This window comes from Saccopteryx leptura, chromosome 1, assembly GCF_036850995.1.
Source record: "Saccopteryx leptura isolate mSacLep1 chromosome 1, mSacLep1_pri_phased_curated, whole genome shotgun sequence".
Lineage (NCBI taxonomy): Eukaryota > Metazoa > Chordata > Mammalia > Chiroptera > Emballonuridae > Saccopteryx > Saccopteryx leptura.
The window spans coordinates 125195803-125208557 of NC_089503.1; positions in this window are offsets into that span (position 1 = coordinate 125195803).

Here is a 12755-nt window from a genome sequence, read left to right on the forward strand (position 1 = left end):
TTCTTCTTCCTCCATTCACTCCCTAAATGTTGATTATCCTCAAACTTCTCTTCTTCCTCTATGTTACCCCTTTATATAAATCAGTTATTTCAACCATCAGCTGTTTGCTGAGTATGCACAAGTTCATATCTCCAGTCAAGGCCTGTGCCCCAAGGCCCAGACTCAAATATAAGACTGCTTTAACAATTTCTCCTATGAATCTTTTACATGTACAGACAGTTTAACTTCCCTCCAACCCCCTGTAAACCTCCCCTTCCCTGCATGCCCCAGCTCAGAGGATGGCTCCATCACCCATGCAGTAGTGGGAACCATTCTAAACCCATCCTCTTTACTCCTCTGCCCATATCAGTAACCAATTCAATTGTCTTGAGAGTTCTCAGTCCTACACTTTCCTCATCTGCCCACTGTCTCGGCTTTAACCTAGCTCTTACTGCTTCTCACTTGGATTACTGAACTAGCATCCTCACTGGCTTGCCTTTCTCTAGATTGCTCCTCCTTCAACCTATGTTCTACACTCAGCCCAGTCTACCCTTCTACAACATAAATCCACTCATATTGCTGCCCTGCTTCAATTCCTATCTGAGAACTTTCAGCATGCAATTTGAATCTCAAGACCCCCTTTACAATCACAAGTTGCCACTACCATCCTGCCCTTCCATCCATCTCAAACAGTTGGCCATTACCTAAAGTCTTCCTGACCTTCTCTCCTTTATGTCTGAAATTCACATTGCCATCATTTAACTACCACACATCCGTCAAGGCTCAGAACTTATACTGTTGCCTGTAGGAAGGGTTCTCAAATGCATGATCTAATTTGGACACCTCTCCTCACCTCCCACAGCACCTGCCACATGCCTCTAGTATGTTTTTCCCATCTTGTATCATAATGTTTGCTTTGCTATTCCCCCATAGAAGGCCACCTGCAGTCCATATTGGGCATCTTGATGTCTTGAGCTCCTGTTTCAGTGCCTGGCACATAATGGGTGCTCAATAAGTGTGGTGACATAAAAATGTGTATGTGATTTCTAAAGGAAATAAGTTATTGAGCTAATGCACTGGGTACACAAAAATACTGAAATTATCTCACACTTGGAAAAGACCTGGACATATCAAAGGAACCAACAGATAAGGAAATTTATTAAATTGAAAGTAAAGTTTGTAGGATTTGGGTAATAGGAGTAACATTTGACAAAGAAACAGGCCAGGTGACAGGCCTTGGACTCCTAAAATAAGAGAGATTTTAAGCAAGGTAGAGATCTAAAATAAATGATGACTTAATACTTCAATTGATTTCTTGTGGCTCATTCTCCATTTTACTTAAACTGTTGATCAGAAATTATATGTGGAAGTAACACCAGTAAAAGTGATCTCTAGTTTATGAAATGATCATTGTATAAGACTCTATGAAGTAATAAATAAATCTCAGGTGAAGTCTTCTCAAAACAACTATGCCTCACTGGAGAATACAAACCTCTTTTTAAAGATACAGCACTCCTATTAGATAGACCATTGAAAATTTCCTTTTTCTTCTTCTTTTTTACTGTTTGCTGATTTATAAGCCATTGTCATCTTTGAGCTCTTTATTTCCTCTAACATAAGCATTTACCCAAGAATATCTCAAAGTACCTGAAGTATGAAGAGACCAAAAAACCCACAAAACCTAAAGCACTGTGGGTACTGATACAGGTTGGATAGTTTAACTGTTTCTCATTTAGTAAAGGAACACTCACAAAAATTTTGGGCATTTTCCAAACTCTGATAGCTACTGAGATGTCAAAGCCATTTTTTTTTCTCAGTTGGTAACCTTACATATAAGAATAGAAAAGTTCAGACATTAAAACGTCATTCAGCTCACTTTGGTTGTAAGATTCCCACAGGCACAGCACATCTAGGCCTAATTACTGCCATCTTAAATGTGAAAAGAGGACATTCTGAAGTTGCTTACAGGAAAATCTTAGACAATTAAAAATAAAAATAAAAATCAACAGTGAGACAGTGGAGAACTTTAACTTAATTAAAAAATAGCTTCCGGTGAGAAAAGCAACATGTGCTGATACAGAAACATCTAAGTACCTGAAGTGGACTGGTAATGAAACAATCAAAGCTCTTCAGTGATCCTTCTTCTCCCTCCACTGCCATCATAGGAGAGTAATGTGCTCCTCAGGGGGGAAAAAGGGCAAAAGAAAGGAAAGAACATGACCCCATGAAATGACTTTGGAGAGGAGGAGTGACCAGGAAAAGGGCCTTTGATGGAAATGGAGACCTTTTTTGGGACAGACCAAAGAGAGCACAGTTTACTTACTCTTCAACCTACAACTTTTTCCTTCAGGCTCCCACGGCCCCAGGCAGACCTGCCTTCTCTTCCATTCCCTCACTTCCTGATCTCTGCTTTCGTACTCACCTGCCCCATAGTTCACTCTTCATTCCCTTTCCTCCACCATTACTGTTTGTGACACCAATTGGAAGGTTAGGAGGTGGGGCGCAGAGGTAAGTTGTGAATTTATCCATATTGATGTTGCCTTGAGAGGAATAGTAACAGTTTGAGTCAACCTTTTCACAGGAGCAGTTCTGTTTTAGTATATTTGAAGTAAATTTCACTTTGAATTAAAATTATTGTGAATGTGGTAAAACAATTCAAAAGACACTTGAATATTGTATCAAATTTTCTTGGATTCTTAATTCATAAAATATCTCATTCAGTTAAGCATAAGCAGCACAAGCTTCTGGGTTTGGGAGAAGATGCAATCCCTGTGTGACCTGGGGGTTGTTAAAGGAGTTCCAACCTTCTCTCCCCTGCCCCTGAGCCCCCTGTAGACTTCCTCTGTCTCCCCTTCAGAACTATCACAAATAGTCACACAGGAGTCCGTACTGCAACCCATCCAAGGAGACAACACCTTTCTGTCCCATTTCTTCTTCCAGAACCTAGAAGGACAGTGCATCCTAGAAGGCCTATCCTTCCATGGTCCACACCCCCCAAACCAGCATACCAGATGCTTAAGTATGTAGATATGGGTGACCTTGTTCATGAGCCCAGGTGTTCAAGCACAATGACAGTTTTTCTACATCCAACCCGATCTTAAAGCAAAGCACCCCTGGGTTCCTGATGGGTAGTGGAGGAGGAGCCTCAGTCTTCAGGCTGCAGAACATCACTTCTTTCCTCTGCCCATCTTGGGACAGGTGGAACCAGAGGTAGGAGTTGGGGAGGGGGTGAAGAAGACCATTCCAGATCTAGTCCTGTCTCCTCAGGGGTGAGAACAGCCTGCTGGCTCATGCTTCTCCCAGGTGATCAGTGATGTAAGCAGGGCCTGCAAAGACTGGACTGAGGTTTCCAAAGCACAGTGGTCTAGTCCTGACTCCACCTTGAGGGATAGTCCAGGGAAGCTTTGAATGCAGGTAAAAATTCATGCCATGAAGGGGAAGGAGGCAACAAGGGTAGAAGGAGACCTACCTCCCACCTTTTATAAACCATACTGAAGTACACTTTATCACTATGCTAAAAGCCAAAAAATGATGAGCAGTATGTGCCAGGAGAATAATGAAAATGACAGGTCTCCAGTCCCACCCCCTAATTAGTCAATAATTAAATCTGTCTTCAAGTAAGAGTAACAACTATTGTAGAGCTGTGACTTCACCTAGAAGTGATATGTTGGTGAGTGCTTCACTCCTGGCCCTTGAAATTGAAAAAAAAAGTCTCATTATTCACAAAGCTTCTAGCAATATTGTTATTTCAAAAGCTCATTCTCTGAAACCTTATTTTATTGGCTGTTGTGTGAGGTTGAATGAAAGACTCATAAGAAATGGAATAATAGGGCTGGAAACTACCTAAGAAGCTGTGAGGTCTGTCCCCTGTTCTACAAGGAAGACCTGTTTTCATCTCTGTGCATGCAGGGATGGACCCCATGTAATTTAGACCTTCAGAAGAAGACGTGCCCCACTGTCTCCCAGCACTCTCAGAGTTAGGACAGTGTATCTGCTATCAAAGTCAAACCCAACCATCCCTTTTATGTAGCCCTCTCTGGTGTATGCTTCATAATTGGTCATGAAAACTCTAATAGCTACCACACAAGGGACATTCATTATTGTGTACTTGAGACATTCATTAAGACTCAGCAAAATTTTACTACAACATGGCTCAGAAAGAGAGACTACAGCCCCAGCCTTAGGTTCCAAAATATAAAAGTTCCAGAATAGCCTTAATGTAAAACCATTACATACATCTGGACAAGAGCAGCATCCACAGCCTTAGTGAGGATTCGTAAACTCCAGTCTGCCGCACTGGGATCACATCACCAAAGAGTGAAGGGAAACAGCATGGAGGCAGATGGCTGATGAAGAAACCACAAGATGTAAGATTAACTGTCAAGAATAAAGTCTCCAAAGACAGAAACAACAGGCAGGTCACCTCTTCCTGTCTCTTAGTTTTACGGTCCCCACCACCTCTGGTGATGTCTATGTAAGACACTTCTAAGTAGTTCTGGTGAAGCATTCTTCTGTGATGAACCAATTCCACTCTGTTAAAAAAAAAAATAGAGAGAGACAAAGAGGGTTTCTTTACATTTAGACTACTTCATGTCATGATTTCTTTGTGGCCTGAAATTAAAGACTCAATAATACATTCAATTCCCCTAATTGGTAGTCACAGATCTTGTCTTCAATTCACACAGGCAATCTTTTATGACATATTTTAAAGTCAGCTTTGATAGTTCACTGTGCAATTTGCTAGAGATTTTTTTTTTTTGTAATCTCACAACTGTTTGTGCCTTGGTTGAGGCCTTTATCACATCTCCCCGGCATCCTTACAAATTCTCCCACGTGGCTCATTCAGCTCACATGCTAGCCTGTTCCTACCCTCCACGTCCTCCCTCTAACACATCAGACTGCAGGGCCACCCATGCATAATTCTTCAACAGCTCTGCACAACTTTGGGAGGAAGTATAACTACCTTACATGGTTCTTGATCCCCTTGCTCACACCTTCCCATCCTCCCCTCGGACCCTACCCTCCAGCTGTATCAAACACTGACTGTTGCCCTAGACCTCATGGTAGTCCTGTCTCCAATCCTTTTCTTATGCTGTAGCCACAACCTGGAATTCTTTCTCTTGAACGTGAAGCCTTGGATTAACCATCACCTGCTCCATGGTTCCACCCTCCACCATGATGCCTCCTAACAACATGTCAGACACCCAGACAAATAATCATACTTGAATGGCACCAAGTAATTAATGGATTGAGAGTCCATCAGAGGTTTCTCTGGTCAGAGAAATCAGAACCTGTCTACTGGTCACTCCATGCTCCACTTGGCCACTCCAAAGGTGAGTAGATGAGTGTCATGGGATCTCTACAGCCTGGTGTTTACACACTCCACTAAGTGCTCATCGTGTGTGTGTCCACTCTCCCCTATCATTAAACTCATCGCAAAAAATGAAGTTGTTTAATTATCTACTATAGCTAAGATAAGTGGGATTGTCCTGTAGATTCTGTGAAGACAGGGGCTGTGGCCTTCGTGGACGTCGCAGTGACCACAGGATGGTGTGTAGTACATCGTTGGCTCTTGCTGTGTAATGACTATGTTGCCAGTATTAACAGATGTTAACAAGGAACCTGGTACTGTCTGTTTGCACTGATGTGTAACTGCACAGATATGTGACAGAAGGGACAACTTAGCAAAGCAAACCTGTGGCTGATTGCCTTTATGATTCGCTCAAACCAATTACTCGCCTCGCTGCTATACTGGAACTGGAAGAATTCTAAAGGTCAACAGAGAAGCATAAATGACATTTCTTCTACATTGTAAATGTGAGCATGCTCTACTCTGCGGAGGAGTAGATTTGTTCTTCCTTTTTTATATTCAACATACTCAACAAATTGCCAGAGCTGGTTGTGATGAAAAGTTTTCCTGGACTACCAGCAGCCAAGCAATTCCATATCCCTCCATGACACATCCATTTCACTGGGTTCTGTCTGGGAGCCTGTGACCAGCAGCTTGCTCCGAATTCTAAATTGAAATATAGCATCATCAGAGTTACACAAAAATAGCATCATGATATATTGCCATGGTATGTTCTGTCTCATTTATATTGCCAAAAAATAGTGTTTGTATCTTAAGTACCACTAAGTAGATATTTTTACTACACCATCCGCATTGCAACATCAACTTATTTTTCCTGAGAGGTCTAAGAGCTAATACCAAGAAACTTTATGAAACTTTATGCACATCTAAACAACAAAACAGAAAAAGAGTTTGTCAAAACCAATGTTTTCAGAAGAGAGAGATGTTTACATTTTTTTTTTACTTACTTGGAACTGAACACTATTTTGAGATGCAAATTATAGACTTGTTTTTCTGCAGGCCAAGCAGGTACTGCAAACAAAAGCTTTCCTGGCAGCCCCGAGGCAGACCTGTGACCCCACGCACCCATCACTTCCGTGGGCTGTCAGCATCACTGTCGTCTTCATACCAAAGCAAATTTAGGAAAAGACAAAAATAGGCATGCAAAGCTGTCAGTCATTTTAATTTCTCATTTTTCTGAATAGAATATCTTTTCTTGATCTATTAAAAAACACACAGCCACTCATTTGGAATCCCTTCATTAACGTGGGGTATTGGGTCTAATCACTTTGCCATTTTAAAGCACTATCTTCTGTTCATTTGCAAGCCTGCTCTCCTTGTAAGGTCGACACAGCTCTCAATACTTGTATTTACTCACACTCCTAACTTCAGTTATACAAGCCATTTTTATTATGTCACCATAATTTATTTGAGAGCAGAGCCCCTATTGTATCCAAAAGATTATATAATGGAACTCTTAAAAAATACAAGTGGTAGCTATCTACATTCCTTCAATACCTAATGCACAGCAAAACCTCAATAAATGTTTGTTAAATGAACATAAATGTGAACAAATAGAAAAGAAACAAAGGGAATATTTTATGAGAATGATAACCCACTAAGATATACAGAATCTCCCATGGTGCCAGAACTGCTGACCCGACACTGTTGGTCCAAGTGGGCTCTTGAGACTGGAGGTGTGTCCATGAAACTATGTGTCCGCTGTCCCTCAGGGTTATCAGGTGCTGATCGACAGCTGGATTCAGTGTTTACATTTCTAAAAAAAAGGACTGCATGAGGCCTTAGTGAACACAGATTTACTGAAGATTCCTCAGGAAGCCTGAGAACATCACATCACACCACGTGCATGAGCGTTCTTCCAGCCCCACCAGACGCCAGACGCCACTCCTGTGGCTCCAGTCTGACAGCCTCTTGCTCTTGGTTCAACACTGTCATCAGAGAGCTAGAAGACAGTCACACTGAAGACACTTATCAAACAGAAGGTTTGCCAAATTTGGGGCAAAGAAAAAGAGGTAAGGAGAGAAAAGAGGAACAAAAAAAACATATTCCACCAAGGACTGAGCAATAAATAGCTCCAGTCTCACATTTCCTACCAAAGTATAATGTCACTTTCTCTCTCAGCACACCGCCCCAGCTGAGTTACTATGCAGAAAGTAAGGGTTTCTAAAAATAATTAGTCCAGCTTCATGGAAACAACCTGTTTCTCAAATTCAGGTTTAACTTTAAGTCAGTGGTTCTTAAACTGTGATCTCAGACCTGCAGAATCAACATCATCTGGGAGTTTATTGTAAAAATACATTCTCCAGCCCCACCTCAAACCTCTGAATCAGAATTCTGAGTTTGAAGAAGGCCTCTGGATGATTCTGATGCAAATTCAAGTGCAGAACCTTGGTTTTAGGTAACAGGTGTTAAAGAGGTGATGCAGCTTATCTAGACCCACCTGGTGGGGTTGCTCAAACAATGTGAACTTAACCAAACGCGCCTCCTATCCGTGTAAAAGTAGAGACCGCCTTGTGGACAGGGAGCTGTAACGGCATCTGGTAGTCTGAGAAACAGAGATGAGGGCATGGCAAACAAGGGGGAGGCGAAAGGAGCGGGAGAAGAAAAAGGAGTTTAGCTCACTGAGGAAAATATAAACATAGGGTTAAAGCAGATCACGGCAAAATGTAAATGGAACCTGGGGCGGACACCCTCGAGACTCACTGGGCACCGTGTGTCTCACAGAGGGGGGCTTGGGCCTGGGTCTGGTCTATGGGCAGAAATCCTGCTTCCAGGACATGTGTGAGAGCCGAGTGACCACCCTCTAGCTCCTCTCCTGATGCAACGATCTAAGAGGCCACATGTTGAGGTGGCAAAGCTGCAAGATGGAAGCGGCTGGGTCACCAAGGATCCAGAAGATAGCTTCCCTGGAGAGTCACTTGACTCCCACTGGCCTTGATCAGAGCAAGAAGCAAACCTTGATGTTGTTCGGGCACTGAGACCACAGGGGTTACTTTGTTACTGCAGCCTAGCCTTAACCAGCCTAACTAACAGCACCTGAGGAACTTGAACAAATAAAAAAGAGCAGTAGCCCTAAAGCCAGATGAGAGTCAAAACCTACCTATGGCTAAGAGTTTTGAGTAAGGACTGATTCAGTACCACTCACCACCAGCCCAGTGTAACCAGATGCAACCTATGAAGACAGGGAATGACTAAAATAATATTAAAACAATTCTAACAAATCATTATCTAGAATGGAATGGGTAAGTAACACAAAAGGACAGTTTTAGAGTGTCTAGGGTTGTCTCTGTGGTTGAGTCTAAAGATTTGCCCACCACAAAGAAAAGCAGGCCTCCTTCAGTGCAGGTTCAAGGAGAAGCTCGGACCTCTCTTTGGTTTTGGGTTTTTTTTTCTCTCTCTCTCTTATTCAAGAAATGGCCTTAAAGACAGACACCTATTGAGAGTAAGAAAGACCAGTACAGCTCAAGTGGTATCACCAAGAAAACAGTGTATTAACACTAAGGTAATACAATAGTTGTAAAACGAGTGTAATTTTCCCGGCATCTCTGATTCCAGGGGGCATCTACAAACGTAAGTACATAGACTCACCCTAATTTCAGTGACCTGATATCTTTTCCAATAGTCAGATTATTTCTTATGCAGAAGATGCCTGTGAAGCTCTCTTTGCACTATGTCAGCCCTATTATCACAACGTATGGAAATAAAACATGGTAAAGCTGAATTATTTTTCACATGACCTGAAGAAATTCTACGCTCTGAATTTCCCTCTTATGATATTATCTGTGCCCCATCTGATGCCCTTCGGAATTACACCCCCTCCTGGATCGGCAAGAATGGTCAGTGTTGGTGACATAGCATAATACAGTCACGGTAGGTGAGTATGCTCAATGACCCAGTTTGGAAAACATGATGGGTCCTAAGTGGTCATGGATGAAGTCCATGCATCCGAAAAGCCTGCATGTGTAAACAGAACAAAATGAACTCCCAGGGGACAACAGAAAACATACAGGAGATAAAAAAAAATTTTAAAAAGCCAGAGGATTTCAAAAACAGAGAGAACAAAAGCCAGCCAATGACTGATTGCCTCCCTTAGCATTCTCCCCAAGCAAAAGATCAGTCAAGGACTGAATTGAAACTAAAAGACTAAAGCTATAAATTCCTTGGGCCCCATTATCTGGGTGGACAATTTGGCAGGGGTTTTTCAAACAGTGTAATGATAACTTCTCAGACCCAAACATGCTCTTTGATGCCTATTCTGGATGAGTGGTTTGGGATCCCAAGTAGTTGCCTAGAAGACAAGGTAGGTATCTTCCTGGCAAGAAAAGTTCCTTTCAAATGTGTCCCCAAATTCTGTAGGGTTCTGGGTGCCACTGGCAAGACACTTGTCACCTCTAAGACTTAGAATACAGGGAAAAGAGAATGGGTGGGAAGACCAGGGTGGCTTTGCTTTAAAAATATGAACTAAAGATTCGGGACAAAATCAGAAATCCAAATAAATGGTAAGAATACTCATTAAAATAACAAGCAGGCAAGTAAGATAGATGAGCAGAAACTTCTGGTCTACCCATTTAAAGCCACCAATTTATGCTAAAATGCATCCCTTTGAGCCATATTTCACATCCTCCATAGTCTGAAACATTTTGCTCACTTTCAAGTGTTTTATGAATTTCTGAAAGAGCTGTTTATAAAGAATATTTTATATGTTATTGTCCCACTATTATCATATTAGGGCCACAGTGTTGACTTGTTACTAGAAACTGTCACAAAAATATATGCTTGTATCTTCTCATGAAGTTGAGCTGGGTGAGTTCAGGGGTACTTCACTGTTAAGAATGCTGGCTTTAAAAAGTAATACTGATAACAGCAATAAATTGTCAAACTTTTGATCCTAATTAAAGTCAGCGAAATAAAAAACAAAATCCCTCTGCCATTTCACAGCTTGGGGCCTATAAAATGTATCAAAATATGCTCTGTGTTGTGACGCAGGTACTCACATATTTATTGTTCAGTCTGTCCTGCTTTTCTTTTATCCTCCCTTTAGTTAAAGAAAGGGTGAAACACACTTAAATTACAGCTTCACAGTTTGGATTGGGTATATATATATACTTTCCCTATGCTCTCTTTGTGGACTCAGAATCTCTCTAGTTAAAGAGAACAAGATATGGGGCCAGATTCTCAATCTCTCGGTCCATATAGACAGATAGTGACTCAATAGAAAAAGAGATGTCAAAGGTCTGTGAACAAACCACACATATGGCTCTGGTCATTTTCTATGTGTTGGTTTCAGCTCTTCATTTACATTAATCCTATGTTTTCTCTCCTCTTATCGGGTCCTTTTTTCTGTAAGCATTTTGGTTGTTAAAGGTTTGTGTAGGTGTTTCAAGAACAAGTCATGAGTGAGCAAGCTAAAGTAGTGAGTTTAGGGGAGTATTAATCGACCAAGTTCAAAGGAAAGCGAAAACAATAGTCTATCTGAGCATCAGGGAGGGAAACGACAATCCTGTCCCTACAACCAATACTCTTCTTCTTTGTCTCACTGAAATATCAACAAAGAGGCTTCACAACATTCAGTTTCCTGACACCCTACGCGGAGTAATTCAGGAGCTTCTGATTGCTCATTCTTGCAACTTTTTACTTTCTAATTACCAATCTCTTCTTTGTCTTCAAATTGAATTTGTTCCTTCTGTATACCTGCACTGAACATGTCATTCCTTTAAAAGGCTCTTTTATAAACTTGTGTCAGTCACATGTGAGTAAGTTAGTGGAGTATCTGAATAAATCAGGTATACCTGGAGTTGCTAAATAATAATCCTTGACATTTGAATAGCAGGTTGCATTTTTTAAAGTACTTTCACACCCGATATATTATTTGAATCTTACCATAACCCTATGAAATAAACGAAGGAATCATTGAAGAAAGTGCGGTTCAGGGATGTTCATGGCTGCCTGATGCTACCTGTTCCTGCCGCACTTTCTGCTGTGCCAGCCTCCCCGCATAATGAGGTAGAATTCTCTCACCGTTTGTCAGCTGTTGTTTATTAATATCTTGCTGAAGACCCAGGAGCAGAGACAAAGTAAAGTACATATCCAAGATCTTTATTTAGCTTTTTCTGAAACTAAGAGAACATTTGTTTTTGGTAATAAATGAGATTTTTAATGCAAGTAGAAAATTAACTTAAATTTGCATTGAATTAAAAACATGCGGACACATGGTTAGAGTCAGTCATCTGTGAAATGATACATTTCATCTGTGTTTCACTTACCTTTGAAAAGTCATCTTCCTCCTCCATGCTTTTCCCATTGTCACTGTAGAATGCACAGATCTGCTCATACTAAGTGTACTCTATGTTCACCAAAAAGCAGTTTCCAATAACTGAAACTTAGGAGAGAGGAATACACTCTACCGGGCTTCCAGTTCTTAACAGCAACCTTGCATTATTCCAATGGTTCTCAAACTTTTTTTTTTTTTTTTTTTTTTTTTTTTGCATTTTTCAGAAGCTGGAAACAGGGAGAGACAGACAGACTCCCGCATGCGCCCGACCGGGATCCACCCGGCACGCCCACCATGGGGCGACACTCTGTCCACCAGAGAGCGATGCTCTGCCCCTCCGGGGCGTCGCCATGTTGCGACCAGAGCCACTCTAGCGCCTGAGGCAGAGGCCACAGAACCATCCCCAGCGCCCGGGCCATCTTTGCTCTAATGTAGCCTTGGCTGCGGGAGGGGAAGAGAGAGACAGAGAGGAAGGCGCGGTGGAGGGGTGGAGAAGCAAATGGGCGCTTCTCCTGTGTGCCCTGGCCGGGAATCAAACCCGGGTCCTCCGCACGCTAGGCCGACGCTCTACCGCTGAGCCAACCGGCCAGGGCCGGTTCTCAAACTTTTTAAAGTCGGGGCGCATTTAAAATCCTACAAATAATTGTAGGCACACTATATACAAATTTCTGAGAAATATGTTATAATAGTTAAGTCAAATATTAAAGAAAAAATATAAAGTCCAAGCGTGCTTTTATGATAATTAAATGAAATAAATATGACAAAATTAAATTTATTCTGACATTAAAAAACTTTTTATGTTACATTTTTTGAGTTATGCTTTTTAGAATTTGTAAAAAAGAGGGGTTAAAAATAAAAAAAAACGACAAAAATGTAATCTTTATATATATATAGATATAGATAGATAGATAGATAGATAGATAGATAAATAGATAGATAGATAGATACATTCTTAGTAAGATTTAGTAAATTTGGCAGGTCCCGGTGCGAATGTGTTAAGTTTTTTTATTCTTGTGTTTAGGAGAAACATGAGCCTGATATGTCCTAGCAATTTCTTCAATGTTTGGGCATATATTTGAAAGGCAAACTCTCATTTCCTTGTCAATACATTGAAGAATTCCTCTCCTTTTACTC